An 18279-nucleotide genomic window follows, 5' to 3' on the forward strand; every position below is an offset into this window, starting at 1 on the left:
CAAGGCAGATGGCAGCCTAGAGTTTGTGGCCAACGCCAGCGCACAAGGCAATAACCAGCGACGCAAGGGGAGGCCCCCTCCCCGAGGCGGCGGGTCAGGACCTTCACTGGAGCAGTTGTTGAATGAGCCTTGTCCGAGGCACGGCTCTAGAGAGAAGCCAGCGACTTATCTGTGGAAGGATTGTGCAATCATGAAGGCCTTTAAAAACTACAATGGCCCGGGCGGCGGCTCAGGCGCCGGCGGCTCAGGCGCCGGCGGCTTTCATGGCCCGGGGGGCGGCTCAAATTCTGGTCCTCAGAACGGTCAAGGGGGCTTTAATCAACAGTCTGGCCAGGTTCATCAACAGCAGCAGGGGGGTTATCAGACTAATCCAAAGCAGCTTAGCCGTGGACAGTATCACGTGTTTACCACTAGTTTGTGCAAGCGAGATCAGAAGCTTCACAAGAGGGTTGTGAATGCTGTTGAACCGGCGGTCCCATGCTACTTGCGGTGGTTTGAGCAGCCTATAGTGTGGAGTAGGGAGGATCACCCTCCCCGGGTGGATAACCCGGGCCACTTGGCCCTAGTGGTGGCTCCTCAAGTGGGAGGATATAAGTTCACAAAGGTGCTCATGGATGGAGGCAGCAGTATCAACATACTCTATTATGAGACTTTTCGCCGTATGGGGTTGGTTGATAAGAACCTCAGCCAGTCAAACACTATCTTCCATGGCGTGGTACCTGGTAAGTCGGCTTATCCAGTCGGCAAGATCGAATTGGAAGTGGCTTTTGGTGATGAGAACAACTACAGGGTGAAGAAATTGACCTTTGAGGTGGTCAAGATAAGAAGTCCATACCATGCTATATTTGGACGGCCGGCTTACGCCAAGTTCATGGCACGGCCGTGTTATGTGTACTTACAGCTCAAGATGCCAGGTCACAGTGGGACCATTACGGTTCATGGCAGCCGGAAAGTGGCTCTGGAGTGTGAGGAAGGTGATGCGGCTTATGCAGAATCTGTTTGTGCTACAGAGGAGTTGAAGTTTTACAAGGACAATGTTGACCCAACAGATATGACCTCACTGAAAAAGCCGACTACGGAGAATGAACCGGCGATGAAATTTAAGTCGGCTGATGAAACTAAGCTTGTTGATTTTGTTCCAGGAGATTCATCTCAGCAGTTTAGCATCAGTGCCAATCTGGATCCAAAATAGGAAAGCGCGCTCATCGAGTTCATCCGTGAGAATAGGGACATCTTCGCATGGAAACCCTCTGACATGCCAGGTGTACCTAGAGAACTCGCTGAGCATACTCTCAATGTCGATCCGAAATTTAAGCCGGTCAGACAGTTCCTTCGGCGGTTTAATGAAGAGAGGCGGAAAGCTATTGGTGAAGAAGTGGCCCGGCTCTTGACGGCCGGGTTTATCGTGGAAGTCTTTCACCCAGAGTGGTTGGCTAACCCGGTGCTCGTACTCAAGAAGAACGGCACCTGGCGAATGTGTGTGGACTACACGGACTTGAACAAGGCATGTCCGGCTGATCCTTTTGCCCTCCCCCGTATTGATCAAATCATTGATGCTATGGCAGGTTGTGCACGTTTAAGTTTCTTGGATGCTTATTCCGGTTATCATCAGATTAAGATGGCAGTTAAGGACCAGGAGAAGACGGCATTCATCACTCCCTTTGGAGCCTTCTGCTATGTGTCTATGCCCTTTGGACTCAAGTGTGCACAGGCGACTTACCAGCGTTGTGTACAGAACTGTCTTCATAAGCAGATCGGGCGCAATGTTCACGCTTACGTGGACGATATTGTGGTTAAATCCATCAAAGAGGAAACCCTGATAGATGATTTAAGGGAAACCTTTGATAATCTCCGGGTCTATAAGATGATGCTTAACCCGGCCAAGTGTGTCTTTGGTGTTCCTGCAGGCAAGCTTTTGGGCTTCTTGGTTTCTGACAAAGGCATTGAGGCTAACCCGGAGAAGATCAAGGCCATCACCTCCCTGGCTAAGCCGGCGTGTATAAATGACGTTCAGCGCTTGGTGGGTCGCATCGCTGCTTTAAGCCGGTTTATAAGCCGTTTGGGTGAGAAGGCCATGCCCTTATATCAGTTGATGAAGAAAACTGATAACTTTGTCTGGAATGATGCAGCTAATACCGCCTTTGAGGATTTGAAGAAGCAGCTGGCAGAGCCCCCAGTCCTTGCTGCTCCGGTTGATAAGGAGCCCTTATTGCTGTATGTGGCGGCAAACGCATGAGCCGTCAGTGTGGCTATTGTGATGGAGCGCAAGGAGGAGGGTAAGGAGCATCCGGTTCAGCGGCCGGTTTATTATGTCAGCGAAGTGCTCATTGAGTCCAAGCAGCGGTACCCGCATTGGCAGAAGCTTGTGTATGGTGTGTTCATGGCGAGCCGGAAACTTAAGCATTATTTTCAGGGTCATCCCATCACTGTGGTCAGTTCTACCCCTCTTGGTGATATCATTCAAAACAGAGAGGCCACAGGAAGAATTGCTAAGTGGGCTATAGAACTTGGACCTCATGGTCTCAAATATGTGCCACGCACTGCTGTTAAATCTCAGGCCTTGGTGGATTTCATCAATGATTGGACAGAGTCACAAGTGCCTGAGCAAAAGCCGGATAACACATATTGGACTATTCACTTCGATGGGTCCAGGCAGTTGGAGGGCTCGGGGGCTGGCGTTGTATTGGCTTCCCCTAAAGGTGATAAGTTCCATTATGTGCTACAGTTGATGTTTCCTTGCACTAACAATGCGGCTGAGTACGAGGCCTTGCTCCATGGTCTTCGGATGGCTAAGGAGATGAGCTTGAGCCGGGTAAGGTGCTTCGGTGACTCAGACTTGGTGGCTCAACAAGTATCAGGCAAGTGGGACTCTAAGGACCCTCTAATGGCGGCTTATCGCCGCGAAGTTGATGCCATTGCTGGGCACTTTCAGGGCTACCAAATAGAGCACATTGATCGCAGGAAGAACGAGGCGGCTGATGCTCTGAGCCGGCTAGGCTCTCAGCGAAAGCCGGTGCCACCTAACACTTTCCTGGACGTCCTGTATAGCCCTTCGGTTAAATTGCCTACGGAGGAAGACTTGGCCGTCCCTGACCCGGAGGCACGACTGGTGGCAGCTCTCCATATCATACCAGACTGGACAACGCCATATCTGGCTTACATGACCCGGGGCGAGTTGCCTGAGGATGAAACTTTGGCCAGGCAAATAACCCGGCGGGCCAAGTCAATGATTGTTATCGATGGCGAGTTGCATCATCGCAGTGTTACAGGAGCATTTCAGCATTGTGTTTCCCCTGAGGAAGGTCAAGAAATCTTGCGTGAGATCCATGAAGGGGATTGTGGCCATCACGCCGGCTCAAAGTCCCTTGTGGCCAAGGCTTTTCGTCATGGTTTTTATTGGTTGACGGCTCATGCTGATGCAGAGGACTTGGTCAGTAAATGTGATGGTTGCCAGAGGTTCTCACGATGGGCTCATGTGCCGGCTCAGGAGCTGAGGATGATCCCAATTACTTGGCCCTTTGCGGTCTGGGGGCTTGATATGGTTGGGCCTTTTAAAAGGTCCAAGGATAAGAAGACCCACCTCTTGGTGGCAGTTGATAAATTCACAAAGTGGGTGGAAGCTGAGCCAGTTAGCAAGTGCGATGCAGCCACGGCGGTTCAATTTATGAAAAAGGTGATTTTCCGCTTTGGCTTTCCGCACAGCATTATAACTGACAATGGCACCAATCTCTCCAAAGGCGCCATGGAAGAGTTTTGTCAACGAGAGCATATCCGACTTGATGTTTCCTCAGTGGCTCATCCTCAATCCAATGGTCAAGCTGAGAGAGCTAACCAAGAGATTCCAAAGGGCATCAAGCCCCGGCTTTTGGTCCCTTTGCAACGGACGCCGGGTTGTTGGGTGGAGGAATTGCCCTCCGTCTTATGGAGCATCAACACTACTCCTAACAGGTCTATAGGCTTCACGCCTTTCTTCATGGTTTATGGAGCAGAAGCAGTCCTCCCCAGTGACATCCGTCACGACTCACCTCGCGTGGCGGCTTATGTTGAGACGGATAATGAACAGGCGCGCCAAGATGCTCTGGACTTGTTGGACGAACAGCGTGATGTGGCAGCAGCCCGTTCAGCAATTTACCAACTAGACCTGCGCCGTTATCATAGCCGCCGGGTCAAATCCCGGGTCTTCCAGGAAGGCGATCTCATGCTCCAGCTCATCCAGGATCAAACAGATGCACACAAGTTATCCCCACCTTGGGAAGGGCCCTTTGTGGTCAGCAAGAACTTGCACAACGGGTCATATTACCTCATTGACATTCGGGAGCACAAAGATTCACGTAAGTCGGAGGAAGAGACCCGTCGTCCGTGGAACATAGCTCAGCTTCGGCCTTACTACACTTGAGCTACCGGCTCTCGTGGTGTACATATTTCTCTCAGCCATGTATATATTATGATAAGCAATAAAGTAGGACCTCTGTCCTTTTTTCTCCTCCAAATACGCACATGTTGTTCTTATTGCAAGATTACATGATGATTTAAAGGAGGATCCGGTTTATGATCGTATTCGAATCTAGCCGTAAACAGCAACATCACTTGGGGGCTTCCTGTTCAAACATGGGTCGTATTCGAACCAAAGAGAACATAGCTGTCGATACCCATTTGATTGGCAAAGTGCCGAGCTCATTGGGAGGTTACCTTTGGTCATATTTGAATCATAGTTTAACCCCTCTGAGAACCGACGTGGATCGTATTCGAATCAGCGTCGTTAAACAATTCTTAAAGTCACTTGGGGGCTTCCTGTTCAAACATGGGTCATATTCGAACCAAAGAGAACATAGCTGTCGGTACCCTCTTGATTGGCATCGCCACACCCACTGGGGGCTATGTGATCGTATCCGAATCTTAGCTTAACCCCTTTGGGCCGGGTCTCTGGTCGTATTCGAACCGGAAGCCCCTAAGTTCCTCTACTTTATCACAAGTGTATGTCAAGGTGTGTACGGCCGGGTCTCACTTTACCGGCTTAACTTTGGTTTACAGTGTTCGTTGAACACCATGGGTGTCATTACGACAGGTAAATCGGAGTTAAGATACCAACCTTGTTACCTGGGTTATTTAAACCGGAAGTATGCTTACAGGCCGCTAATAGTGTTATTACGGCTGTGTTAAGGATATCATGGAGGACCAGTCTTTTTTGATTCATATTCCGGGTTATCTATCCAAAGCACCTGATTCTCAGGACGGTAAGCCGCCTTGAGACTTGAGATTTGCCTTTCTATGCAGGGTACTTAAAGGCACCTCTTTGAGGTTGAGAAAAACAAAGGGATGGTTATAACCCGGAGAAACATCAAAGAGACAACTTCAAAGGACTTTCGCATTCAATACGTGCACGATGGCACGACAGAGATGAACTGTTGCACCTACTCTATTACAAAAACTCATCAAGTCTAAAAACGGGTGGAGCATTGTTTGGTAAACCGCCAGCCGAGTCACGATGCCCGCTGAGTTGAAGTCTCCGGCTCGTTCCTGTCTTCTCCTCCGGCTGATCCCAAGACATGGAAGGTTGATGACTTCCAGTCGATGCCGCTGAGAGCTTCGAATTGGGCTTCCTCGTCAATTAACCCGGCCGGGTCAATCTCCGGGGCGAAGGTGTGCTGACGAGCCGGAGGGATCAGGTTGAGGGCTTCATAGCGAGGGGTTGGAATCCTCTGATTCTCCGCATCATAACCCGGCTGGTACTTGGTCAGATCCATGTCGTTCCCGATAAGGGTGGCCACCGGGCGTACCGCCTTCACGCAGGCTGCGAAATCCTTCTGGTCGAAAGCTGAGCTGTCTTCCTTCAGGCTTGGATAACCCAGGGCGATGTCTGCCGGGTCTAGCTCCGGCAGGAATGCGTTGGCCCGGCTCAGCGCGGCGATTGCTCCGGCTCTCGCAGAGGCCCGTCGCAGCTCTTGGATCCGCTGAGGCAGAACGGCGAGCCAGCGCAGGACTTCGGCCAGGTGAGTTGGCACCTCGTTGGATAGGGCCACCATAGCTAAGGCACGCTGTGACCCGGTGTAGAGCTGTTCCACCAGGGTATACACGGCCTTTAGCTTGGTGACCACGCTCTGGTTGAGGTTGGCACTTCTGGGGCCTGTTTAACAGAATCAGATAAGCCGGCGGCAAGGATGAACAATGAGATATAAACATTCCAACATTGATGAAAGCTGGTGAGGCGACATACCGAAGATGGCGGCCACCATTTGGGAAACCTGGCGCTTTAGGCCGGAGAGCTCGGCGGTCTTCTCAGAGAGAGCCTTCTCCGCCTGTTCCGCCCGGGTCACCAGTGCGGCCTTCTCTTCGGCCCAGGCTTTTCGCTCAGCATCAAACTCGGTCTTGAACTTTTCTTGAGTGGCGATGCTGGATACAAACTTGGCGTTTGACTTCCGGGTCTCCATCTCCTGCATCTTTAGCCGGCTCTTGAGATCCGCAAGGTCCGCCTCTAGCTTCTTGCTCACAGCCTGTATAAATTTCCGGGTTATTAACAGTCATCATATAAGTCCCAAGCGTTTTCCAAGCAAAGACACTTGGCACTTGGGGGCTAATGCATATTGAACGTATCTATCTATATACTGCCGGCTTAATTGAGTAAGCCGGAACCTAAGTCTACAACATATTCAATCATAAGTCGTCGACTTGGGGGCTAGCATGGCAAAGGTAACTATGCAGTAAGTAAGAAGACAGAAGAAGGATACCTCAGATTTTTGTTGGATCTGGTTTACCATGGCGACCTCCGCGTTCCGGCTCTTGTGCACTTGGCTGATGTAGCCAGAGACGAGCTCTCCAATGCTCAGGTTGGTGTAGTTGGAGAGATCCAGGTTCACCCGGTGGGGCTGCAGCAACTCCCCCTTCGCGGAGCACTTGGCCAGCACGGTAGGTCTCCCCGGCTCAACGAACTCCGTCCGGGTGATTACCATGTCCGGGTCGTTTGCTGGTGGAGCCGAGCTGGAGGCCTCCGGGTTAACAGAAGCTTCAGTTGTTGCCTTGGTAGTCGGGGCAGTGGCCTCAGGTGCCGTGTCCATTGGAGTGGTGGCTTCAGGGGCGGAGGCAGCTGGCGGCTCTTGGACTGTCACCGCCGACTCAGGCAGATCCGGCACTCCGGCTGACTTGGTTTTCTTCACCCTCTTGGTGAGCTTTGCTTGGGCACTGAAAGAACAACAAAGGTTAGTACAAAAAATATGAGTAAAGATCAGAGCAACATGAGGTGATTATCGTTACCCGGGCGCGGTCTTGAAAGCCGGCAGGTTCGACTGCATGGAGTCGCCCGAAGAGGGGGAGGTCTCCTGATAATTGGTCAGAAGAGTTGAGTGGCTGACGGATAACACCCGCCAACGGGTGAAAAGGGTACAAGTGAGAAAAAACCTCAGTTTGACGCTTCCTTGTTGCGTCGGGTAACCCGACGGAGAGATCGGTGTCCTTGTTGGTCCGGGTGTGACGCCAGCTTTCATGAACCTGTCGCTTCAAAATAAATTGAGGGTCTTGGTAAGCTAAAGGATGTGAAAAGCTTACTTTCTGGGTTACCCTTCGGACTTTCAGCTGTGGCAAGGGCTCCGAGTCGGAGGAAAGTGACATTACCTCTTCAACCACCGGGTTACTGGCGCCGGTGTCATCCTGTCAATTAGCAAGTGTTGATAAGGCGGACAGCAACAAACAACAAATATAGCAAGAAATTAAAGGCTTGAGGGTTACCTCTGACTCGGAGCTGTCGCTTAATTGCATCAGCTCCGAAGCAGTAGGTCTGCTTCCTTTTTTGCGAGGGGCGGCTTTCTTGGCGGCTTTCTTCGCCTTCCTGGCCTTCTTGGCCGCCTCATGGTCATACTTGACCCGCCAGAACTTATCATCAGCCTGAAAAATGCAATGATGAATTCTTAAAACGGTTCAGATGAAGGTTATATGCAGAAGAAGATAAAAAGTTAAAGTCAGCGGCTTACCGCTGGGGCTGGGTTGGTCTTGCAGAAGGGGGCTAGCCCGGTCCTTCCACTGTCTGCCAGGCTCTCGTTTAAAAGAGCCTTGGTCTCCTCCTCTGCAACGTCTTCTGGAAGATCATTGCGGTTGTGTCTCTGTGGGTCATCCTTTCGTCCTGTGTACTCGCACATTAAGCCGGGGCGGCGGCTCATTGGGATCACCCGCCATGAGATCCAGACCCGGACCAGGTCGATTCCGTTCAGACCATTGCCCAGGAGAGCTTTGATCTTATTTATAGTGGGGAGCAGAGGCTGGCGCTCCGCTTGAGTCAGCTTGTCCGACAGTGGGTGAGTCGGCTCCAGACGTGTTGGGCGAAAGCCGGGCAGCGGGCTTTCATCAGCCGGGGACGTATCTTGGCAGTAGAACCAAGTCATATTCCAGTCCTTGGGGTGGCTCGGCGGCTCTGCGTAAGGGAAAAGACAGTCCCTACGTCGCTGGATGGAGATGCCACCTAACTCCAGACTCGGCCCGTTGGCGCACTCGTTCTGGCGGTTTAAGTAAAAAAGCTCTCTGAAGAGCAGCAGACTAGGTTCTTCTCCAAGGTAAACCTCGCAGAAGACTTGAAAATTGCAGATGTTGGACACTGAGTTGGGTCCTATATCTTGAGGCCGCAGGTCGAAGAAGTTGAGCACGTCCCTAAAGAACTTTGAGCCGGGCGGTGCGAAGCCCCGGCTCATATGATCTGCAAAAATCACTACCTCCCCGTCCTTTGGCTGTGGTCTCTCTTCTGACGGGTCAGGGGCACGGTAGGACATGACTTCTTTCTTAGGCAGATATCCGGACTTAACAAAATTGGCCAGGGTCTCGTTGGTGACGTTGGACCTCATCCAGTTGCAAGTGATGGGAGCCTTGGGAGGCATGGTGAAAGTTGGCAGTCTATGACAAAAAGGAAAATGTCCGGGTTAATTATAAGCCGGAGATCTACAGTTCAAAACTAAGGTGGCGGCTTATGAAGGGGACTAATGATATATACTCAGGTACATTGGGTTATTTAAGCCGCAGGGGCATTCAGAATAAGTTGGTTATCTACGGCCTTTCCACAGTTAAGCCGGAGGATTCTATGAAGCATGGTTTTCTTTAAGCCGGAGGATTCTACGGCGCGTGGTTCCTTTAAACCGGAATTGTAAGCCGCCCAGATTCAATGGTTGCAGTTTTTACTAAGTGTGGTAAAACAGGTTTCACATATTGCAGTAACTTTTTTGGATCAAAATGGTCGGGTGAAATTAAAATTTTCTAGACCTAGAAACAGACGAGCGGATGTTCTTGAGCTCGAACAAAGCATTTATGCAGTAGAAAGAGATCTACGGGCATTTGAAATGAGTCCTAAACAACTGCCGCACTAGTTCTATACAGGGCTAAAGATCAAACAAGGGCAGTGACTAGGAGAACTACCGAAGCTTGTGGCAATGGCGATGAACACGAAGAACACGGACGAACCCTACGGTAGATCTATCCTACAGGACAAGCAAGACTTACCGGAGCTGGAGAGCCGCGGAGGTTGTCACGTTTCTCTGGTCCGTTCAGGGTGATGCAGCGGCCTGAGCTGGTGACGACGAGGAGACCCGCGGCGGCGACGGCGGCGGAGCTCGAGCAGCACGGGACAGTGAGAGGAGGAAGATGACACAGAAGGGAGCGTGAGAAGAGCCCGTCGGGCTGGCCTATTTATAAGGCAAGGTCATAAGTGAGCGCGAGATTCAAGGAGACCACGGCGTGGTTATCTCCCCACGAAACGCCTCGATTTTTGGGATGACAGTAAGGAGAAAGATCCGTTGCGGATCTGGCGGAGTAAAAAATGGACTTAATGGAGGATGACGTCACGGCGGATTATCCGGAGTCCAGAGGATGACGTCATGCCGGGTTATGGCCTTCACATGAATGCTAAGCCGGAGATTTTTTCTGTCAGAAGAGTTGAAGATTGACATGAGCCGGCTCAAATCAATCTGGGGCCTAATGTTGAGGATATAGACCTTAGAGTCACCCGCCAGGAGGGGCCGGGTTACTCGTATGGTCGTTGCCAGAAGCCCGGAGCCAAGCTTGAAGACGATGGGCCAGAGATGGGCTAAGACCCGGATACGGCTTAAGGCCCATAGTTACAATCATTATTATGGTAGAACTTGTAGTACAAGGCAAGTATAGTTGAGAGTCCGAGCTGGACACTCTTATGAGCCGGCCGGGACTCTAAGGGCTGCTGGGCGTCAGCCTCCCTATATAAAGGGACGACCCGGCAGCCGTTTAGGGACGACAACAATCTCATCGAGAGCCGGGCATAGCAGTTTAGCTCCCTGGTGATCGTAACCCTAATCAATACCACCTCAAACTGGACGTAGGCTTTTACCTTCACCGTAAGGGGCTGAACCAGTATAAACCCTCGTGTTCCTTGTCCCGCATTAACCCCTTCAAGCTTCCTAGTTGCGATGGCTCCACGACTAAGTCCTAGCTCGAGGACATCTGCTGTGACAATTCCACGACAGGTATTGTCCAACTAAAGGGAATATTTGAATAAGCTCAGAGGAGAAGAGAGGTAAAATATCTTTTTGAAAATGAAGTTTGCCAGTTTCTAGGGTCACGTCCTACAGTAAACATGTGCTTTGTTACCATCTTGTAGTGACCCGACCTCAGACGGTTAAGTTTGTGTGCTTAAGTGTCATCCCTCGATCGGTATGCTGACACACACAGTACTCGAGGATTTATAACAGAGGTAAATCACATTTATAAAGTAACGTAAATACTATTACCTCAATCGAAATAGCGGAAGTAACAACAAGGTTGTGGATTCCCATCAACACCAACGGCAAAGTTGAGTGTAGAAATTGTAACCCTAACGTATCACTTACTCGTTGTAAGAATCCTGCAACATGAGACGTTGCAGCCATGTAGGTCAGTACATTGAATGTACTGGCAAATTCACACCATAGGATAATGATGAATAATAGCTATCACTACATGCATATTTGGGTGGTGGAAAAGCTCTATGGTTATAATGTTTTTGGGGAAAGCCAATTTTTTCCTACATCAAAGGAATATATTTTATTTAACTACCAAGTTGGTTGAAAATTATTGAGAAGGTTCCTCGAACTCAATCCCAATTAAAAGTTAACAACCCAACAAATTAATTAAGTAAAGTGACGAGATCAACACGATAATTCAAGAACCAGATACTCAAGTTGTCCATAACCGGGGACACGGCTAATCATGATTAGTTTGTACACTCTGCAGAGGTTTGCGCACTTTTCCCCACAAGACTCGATCTCCTCCTTTGGATTTATCGCACTACATGGTGTTTGAGAAACGGATGACCGAGACACAGTCTTTCAGAAGCATTAACTCTAACCCTGGGTAGACAGTACCAACCTACATCCCCTACATCTGCTAGCCTACCACTGGAAGAGGTCATGCAACCTACTCAACTATGCTAGAGCCCATAATAGCTTGTGGCTGCACACAGAAGTTTCTAGCATGAATAATCTTATGATCCCTTTGAGCCTGGGTGGCATTCCATAGGGTGATCACACGGGTCCTCCGGGATCCCCTTGGGCAAGCACTGGGTTCTCCAGGTGCCCGGGCAGACCACTAGGTGCTCCAGGGTGCCCCTACCATTCCACCCAGATGTGTATTAAAGTAACCACCTTAAGTTAACCATTAAATAAAAACTCTCACATCTGTCATGAATTCTCTCAAACCAATCCACATCTACGAGCATAGCATAGCAGTAAGCATAACGTAGAAGTAACTCCCAATGTTTGAATGCAGGACAATTGGTTCCTACCTCATCAACTACTTCCCAATACCCACAGGTTATCAAGTCCTAACCATGCAGTGTTCGAGGGTTGAAACTAATGCATAAAAACTGGGTAATGAAAAGTATGATCAAAGTGTGAACTTGCCTTGTACGGTTGATGAAGATGATTCGCACTCATAACTCCTGATAGTTCTACTCGTCACACTCCGGTCAATCTATCGTGAGCAAGCAATAGTAACCACACATAAGCAATCACTCAAAAGATCGGAAAGAACGAAGAAGACAATTCGGAAAACATCAAAACCAAGCAAATAACTCTTGCAGCATAAAAAAACTTCTAACAGTACCAAAATTATGTGCATTTGGCCTTATCAGAAAGTTTAGATCAAGAGCTTCGGTTTGCAAAAAGAATCAACTCAAACAGAGTTATAAAACTCAAGTTATGAACAAAAGAAGTTTGAATACAAATCTGTTTGAAAAACAAATTTTAAACTTTCAAAAACATGTTTAAGTTGGATTACTGGATAGAGGGGTTCATAACGAAGAAATTGGCGTTGGTATCGTTGGATTTGGACAAACGAGTAAAAAGTTGTAGCCGTTTGAAAATTAGGGACTAATAAAAATATTCACGGATAGGTCCCTGGCCGAAATTAAAAAGAAATATCTATTGAGCGAACGCTCGCTAATAAAGTCTATCGAACGAAAAATGTTCGTTAACAGAACTAACTAATGAATGTTCACTAATGATCTAATCTTAAAAAAAATAAAACCGGCTAAAAGGAAAACCGAAGAAAACCTAAAGGAATAAACCGGACCGGGGCGGTTTATTACCGGTTCGGTGGTTTTCCGTCGAAAACTGGCGGCGGCGGTTTCCGGCGGCAGCGGCGGATCGGCGACCTCCGGCGAGGCGGCGGCGGAGGGAGGAGGCTACGCGGGCAGCGGTGGTGCGGCGCGGCGGCGGCGAGCAGTAGGCGGCGGCGACGGGGCGCGGCAGCGGCGTCGCGGTAGCGGCGGCAAAGCACGGCGGCGGCGCGGCGAGATGAGGCGCAAGGGCGGCGGCACGATGCGAGGAGGGGAGGCGGGGCCCGGGGCGGAGGCTATATAGGGAAGGGGAGGAGGTGGCCTTGGAGGAGGGGGCAGAGGAGGCAGCGGCGCTACGGACTCCGGGGAGGAGTCCCCATCGAGGACGGCAGGGATGCGGCCTGGCGACTAGCTGGGCCGGCCCAGTTCGGCGGAGAAGTATTTTTTAAAACATTTTTCAAACAAAGAAAATAATAAAAAAATAAGAATATTATATAGGCATATAATATATCAAAATTTTCAGAAAATTATTTTCTATAACGTGAACATTTTTTAAAGTCAAATAAAATCCACACAAATTCAAATAATTCATATAGTACTACTGCTACAATAAAACTCAATAAAAATCATTTTAAAAATACCAAAATGATTTCAAATTTATTTCTCTCCAATTTTCTATTGTAGGGAATCATGTTACCCTATTTTCCATATATTTTATTTTTGGAGAAAAATAATTTGAATAAAACCAAATAACTCCAAATTGAAAATAATTTCAAAAGTGATTTTCAATTTGATTCTCCGAAACTCCCAACTCATATTTCATATGTTTTGAAGAAGTCATTTTATCTTCTCTCATGAAAATCATTGAGTTGCATGAAGTTTATGAATTGGAAATATTTCCGAATGAAATTCAAATCTTTTCAAAACCCTTTTTCATTTAATTAAATGGAAGAAGTCATGTCATCTTCTCTCTAGGGTTTTATGATGAAATGAATCTGAATTCATGGAGATTACAAATGCAAAATGAAAGTTTGGGAAAGTCCTTTTATTCCCTCTCATTTAACTTTCACAATGAAAAGTTTCAAATTCACTCAATTTCACACAAGCAATCAAACAATAAATCTAATCTATCTATTTAATATAACATTCCAAAATTTAGAATTTTGGGATGTTACAAGCAGCACGGTGCTTCTTCACAGTTTTCAATAATTTCTCTTCTTCCTTCTCTAAAAGGTTAGCACTAATAATAACAGGATATATCTCTTTTTCATCAAGATATGCATATTTAAGAGTATCAGGTAATGGTTTGAGCTCAAACACGGGATCACCCTTGGGTGGAGGAGGATCCCCTAGGATTTTAACAGGCAAGTTGTGTTTCAAAATCGGTCCTTGTTTAAAGAATACTTCATCTATTTCCCTTCTTTCATTCATAAACATATCATTTTCATGGTCGAGCAAATATTTTTCTAAAGGATCATTAGGAGGACGGCAATAGAAGCAAGACCGATAATTTCATCTTTACTAGGCAATTCTTTATCATGGGGTTGTCTACAAATTTAGTAAAATTAAACTCATGAGACATATCCCCTAAACCAATAGTAACGACATCCTTTTTGCAGTCTATCCTAGCATTAACAGTATTCAAGAAGGGTCTACCAAATATAATGGGACAAAAGTCATGGGGAACCAAGAACAAGAAAGTCAGCAGGATATTTAACTTTCCCACACAAGACTTCAACATCTCTAACAATCCCAACTGGTGAAATAGTATCTCTATTGGCAAGCTTAATTGTAACATCAATTTCTTCTATCTCAGCAGGTGCAATATCATGCATAATTTCTTTGTATAAGGAATGAGGTATTGCACTTGCACTAGCACCCATATCACATAAGCCATGATAGCAATGATCTCCTATTTTAACAGAAATTATAGGCATGCCTACAACAGGTCTATGTTTATTTTTAGTATCAGGTCTAGCAATTCTAGCAGCTTCATCACAGAAGTAAATAACATGCCCATCAATATTATCGGCCAAGAGATCTTTAACCATAGTAATACTAGGTTCAACTTTAATTTTCTCAGGGGGTGTAGGTGTTCTAGTATTACTCTTATGAACCACAGTTGAAGCTTTAGCATGATCCTTTATTCTAACAGGGAAAGGTGGTTTCTCAATATAAGCAGTAGGAATAATAGGATCAACATTATAAGTGATAGTCTTTTCTTCAACTTTAATAGGTGCAACCCCTTTTACTTCAATGGGAGGATTATATTTAAACCACTTCTCCTTAGGGAGATCAACATGAGTAGCAAAGGATTCACAGAAAGAAGCTACTATCTCAGAGTCAAGTCCATATTTAGTGCTAAATTCACGGAAAACATCGGGTCCATAAAGATTTAACACAATCAAAACTTAGGTGTTATACCTGACTCCTTACCTTCGTCGGAATCCCAATCTTCAGAGTTGCATTTAATTCTTTCCAATAAATCCCATTTGAATTCAATAGTCTTCATCATAAAAGAGCCAGTAAAAGAAATATCGAGCATGGAGCGATTATTGAGAGAAAGCCGAGCATAAATTTTTTGAATAATAATTCCTCTTGAGAGCTCATGGTTGGGGCATGAATATAACATTGACTTAAGCCTCCCCCAAGCTTGAGCGATGCTTTCTCCTTCGCGAGGCCAAAAATTAAATATATAATTACGATCACGATGAACAAGATGCATAGGATAAAACTTCTGATGAAATTCCAATTTCAATCGGTTGTAGTTCCATGATCCCATATCATCACATAGCCAAACATGTCAATGCCTTTCCCTTCAAAGATAAAGGGAAGACCTTCTTATTGATAACATCCTCGGGCATACCTGCAAGCTTAAATAATCCACAAACTTCATGCACATAGATTAGGTGTAAATCGGGATGCAATGTTCCATCTCCAGTAAAAGGATTAGCTAGCAGTTTCTCTATCATACACGAAGGAATTTCAAAGTAAACATTTTCAGTAGCTTCAGTAGGTTGAGGAGCAACTCTTTGCTCTACTGGTCGGGGTGAAGATACCCCGAACAAGCCCCTCAAAGGATTATGTTCCATAGTAACAAGTGACAGTAAATTTTAGCACACTGTATAAAATTTTCCTTACCAAAGGCGCTTCACTCCCCGGCAACGGCGCCAGAAAAGGGTCTTGATGACCCACAAGTATAGGGGATCTATCATAGTCCTTTCGATAAGTAAGAGTGTCGAACCAACGAGGAGCAGAAGGAAATGACAAGCGGTTTTCAGTAAGGTATTCTCTGCAAGCACTGAAATTATCAGTAACAGATAGTTTTGTGATAAGGTTTGTAACGGATAACAAGTAATAAAAGTAAATAAGGTGCAGCAAGGTGGCCCAATCCTTTTTGTAGCAAAGGACAATCCTGGACAAACTCTTATATAAAGGAAAACGCTCCCGAGGACACATGGGAATTATGGTCAAGCTAGTTTGCATCACGCTCATATGATTCGCGTTCGTTACTTTGATAATTTGATATGTGGGTGGAGCGGTGCTTGGGTACTGCCCTTCCTTGGACAAGCATCCCACTTATGATTAACCCCTATTGCAAGCATCCGCAACTACAAAAGAAGTATTAAGGTAAACCTAACCATAGCATGAAACATGTGGATCCAAATCAGCCCCTTACGAAGCAACGCATAAACTAGGGTTTAAGCTTCTGTCACTCTAGCAACCCATCATCTACTTATTACTTCCCAATGCCTTCCCCCAGGCCCAAATAATGGTGAAGTATCATGTAGTCGACGTTCACATAACACCACTAGAGGAAAGACAACATACATCTCATCAAAATATCGAACGAATACCAAATTCACATGACTACTTATAGCAAGACTTCTCCCATGTCCTCAGGAACAAACGTAACTACTCACAAATCATATTCATGTTCATAATCATAGGGGTATTAATATGCATAAAGGATCTGAACTTATGATCTTCCACCAAATAAACCAACTAGCATCAACTACAAGGAGTAATCAACACTACTAGCAACCCACAGGTACCAATCTGAGGTTTTGAGACAAAGATTGGATACAAGAGATGAACTAGGGTTTGAGATGAGATGGTGCTGGTGAAGATGTTTATGGAGATTGACCCCCTCCCGCTGAGAGGATCGATGGTGGTGACGATGGTGAGGATTTCCCCCTCCCGGAGGGATGTTTCCCCGGCAGAACAACTCCGCCGCAGCCCTAGATTGGTTCTGCCAGGTTCCGCCTCGTGGTGGCAGTGTTTCGTCCCGAAAGCTTCCTCCTCATTTTCTCTCGGATGAAAGACTTCATATAGTAGAAGATGGGCACCAGAGTCCTGCCAGGGGGCCCACGAGACAGGGGGCGCCCGGGGGGGTAGGGCGCGCCCCCCACCCACGTGGCCAGTGTGTGGCCCCCCTCTGGTTGATTCTTTCTCCGGTATTTTTCATATATTCCAAAACGTGCCTCGTGAAGTTTCAGGACTTTTGGAGTTGTGCACAATAGGTCTCTAATATTTGCTCCTTTTCCAGCCCAGAATTCCAGCTGCCGGCATTCTCCCTCTTCATGTAAACCTTGTAAAATAAGAGAGAAAAGGCATAAGTATTGTGACATAATGTGTAATAACAGCCCATAATGCAATAAATATCGATATAAAAGCATGATGCAAAATGGACGTATCAATGAGGTAACTGTACCTGCTCCCTTATTTAAGTAGTTCATCACAGAAATCTGTTCCTGTGACTCCTACATCAATTAGTGAGGAAGCCAATGATGATGATCATGTAACTTCAAATCAAGTTACTACTGAACCTCGTAGGTTAACCAGAGTAAGATCCGCACCAGAGTGGTACGGTAATCCTATTCTGGAGGTCATGTTACTTGACCATGACGAACCTACGAACTATGAGGAAGCGATGATGAGCCCAGATTCCTCGAAATGGCTTGAGGCCATGAAATCTGAGATGGGATCCATGTATGAGAACAAAGTGTGGACTTTGGTTGACTTGCCCGATGATCGGCAACCCATCAAGAATAAATGGATCTTCAAGAAGAAGACTTACGCTGACGGTAATGTTACTGTCTACAAAGCTCGACTTGTTGCGAAAGGTTTTTGACAAGTTCAAGGAGTTGACTACGATGAGACATTCTCACCCGTAGCGATGCTTAAGTCCGTCCGAATCATGTTAGCAATTGCTGCATTTGATGATTATGAATTTTGGCAAATGGATGTAAAGACTGCATTCCTGAATGGATTTCTGGAAGAAGAGTTGTATATGATGCAACTTGAAGGTTTTATCAATCCAAAGGATTCTACCAAAGTGTGCAAGCTCCAACGATCCATTTATGGACTGGTGCAAGCATCTCGGAGTTGGAATAAACGTTTTGATAGTGTGATCAAAGCATATGGTTTTATACAGACTTTTGGAGAAGCCTGTATTTACAAGAAAGTGAGTGGGAGCTCTGTAGCATTTCTAATATTATATGTGGATGACATATTGTTGATTGGAAATGATATAGAATTTCTGAATAGCATAAAAGGATACTTGAATAAGAGTTTTTCAATGAAAGACCTTGGTGAAGCTGCTTATATATTAGGCATCAAGATCTATAGAGATAGATCAAGACGCTTAATTGGACTTTCACAAAGCACATACCTTAATAAAGTTTCGAATAAGTTCAAAACGGATCAAGCAAAGAAATGGTTCTTGCCTGTGTTACAAGGTG

Source organism: Triticum aestivum, chromosome 1D (assembly GCF_018294505.1).
Source record: "Triticum aestivum cultivar Chinese Spring chromosome 1D, IWGSC CS RefSeq v2.1, whole genome shotgun sequence".
NCBI lineage: Eukaryota > Viridiplantae > Streptophyta > Magnoliopsida > Poales > Poaceae > Triticum > Triticum aestivum.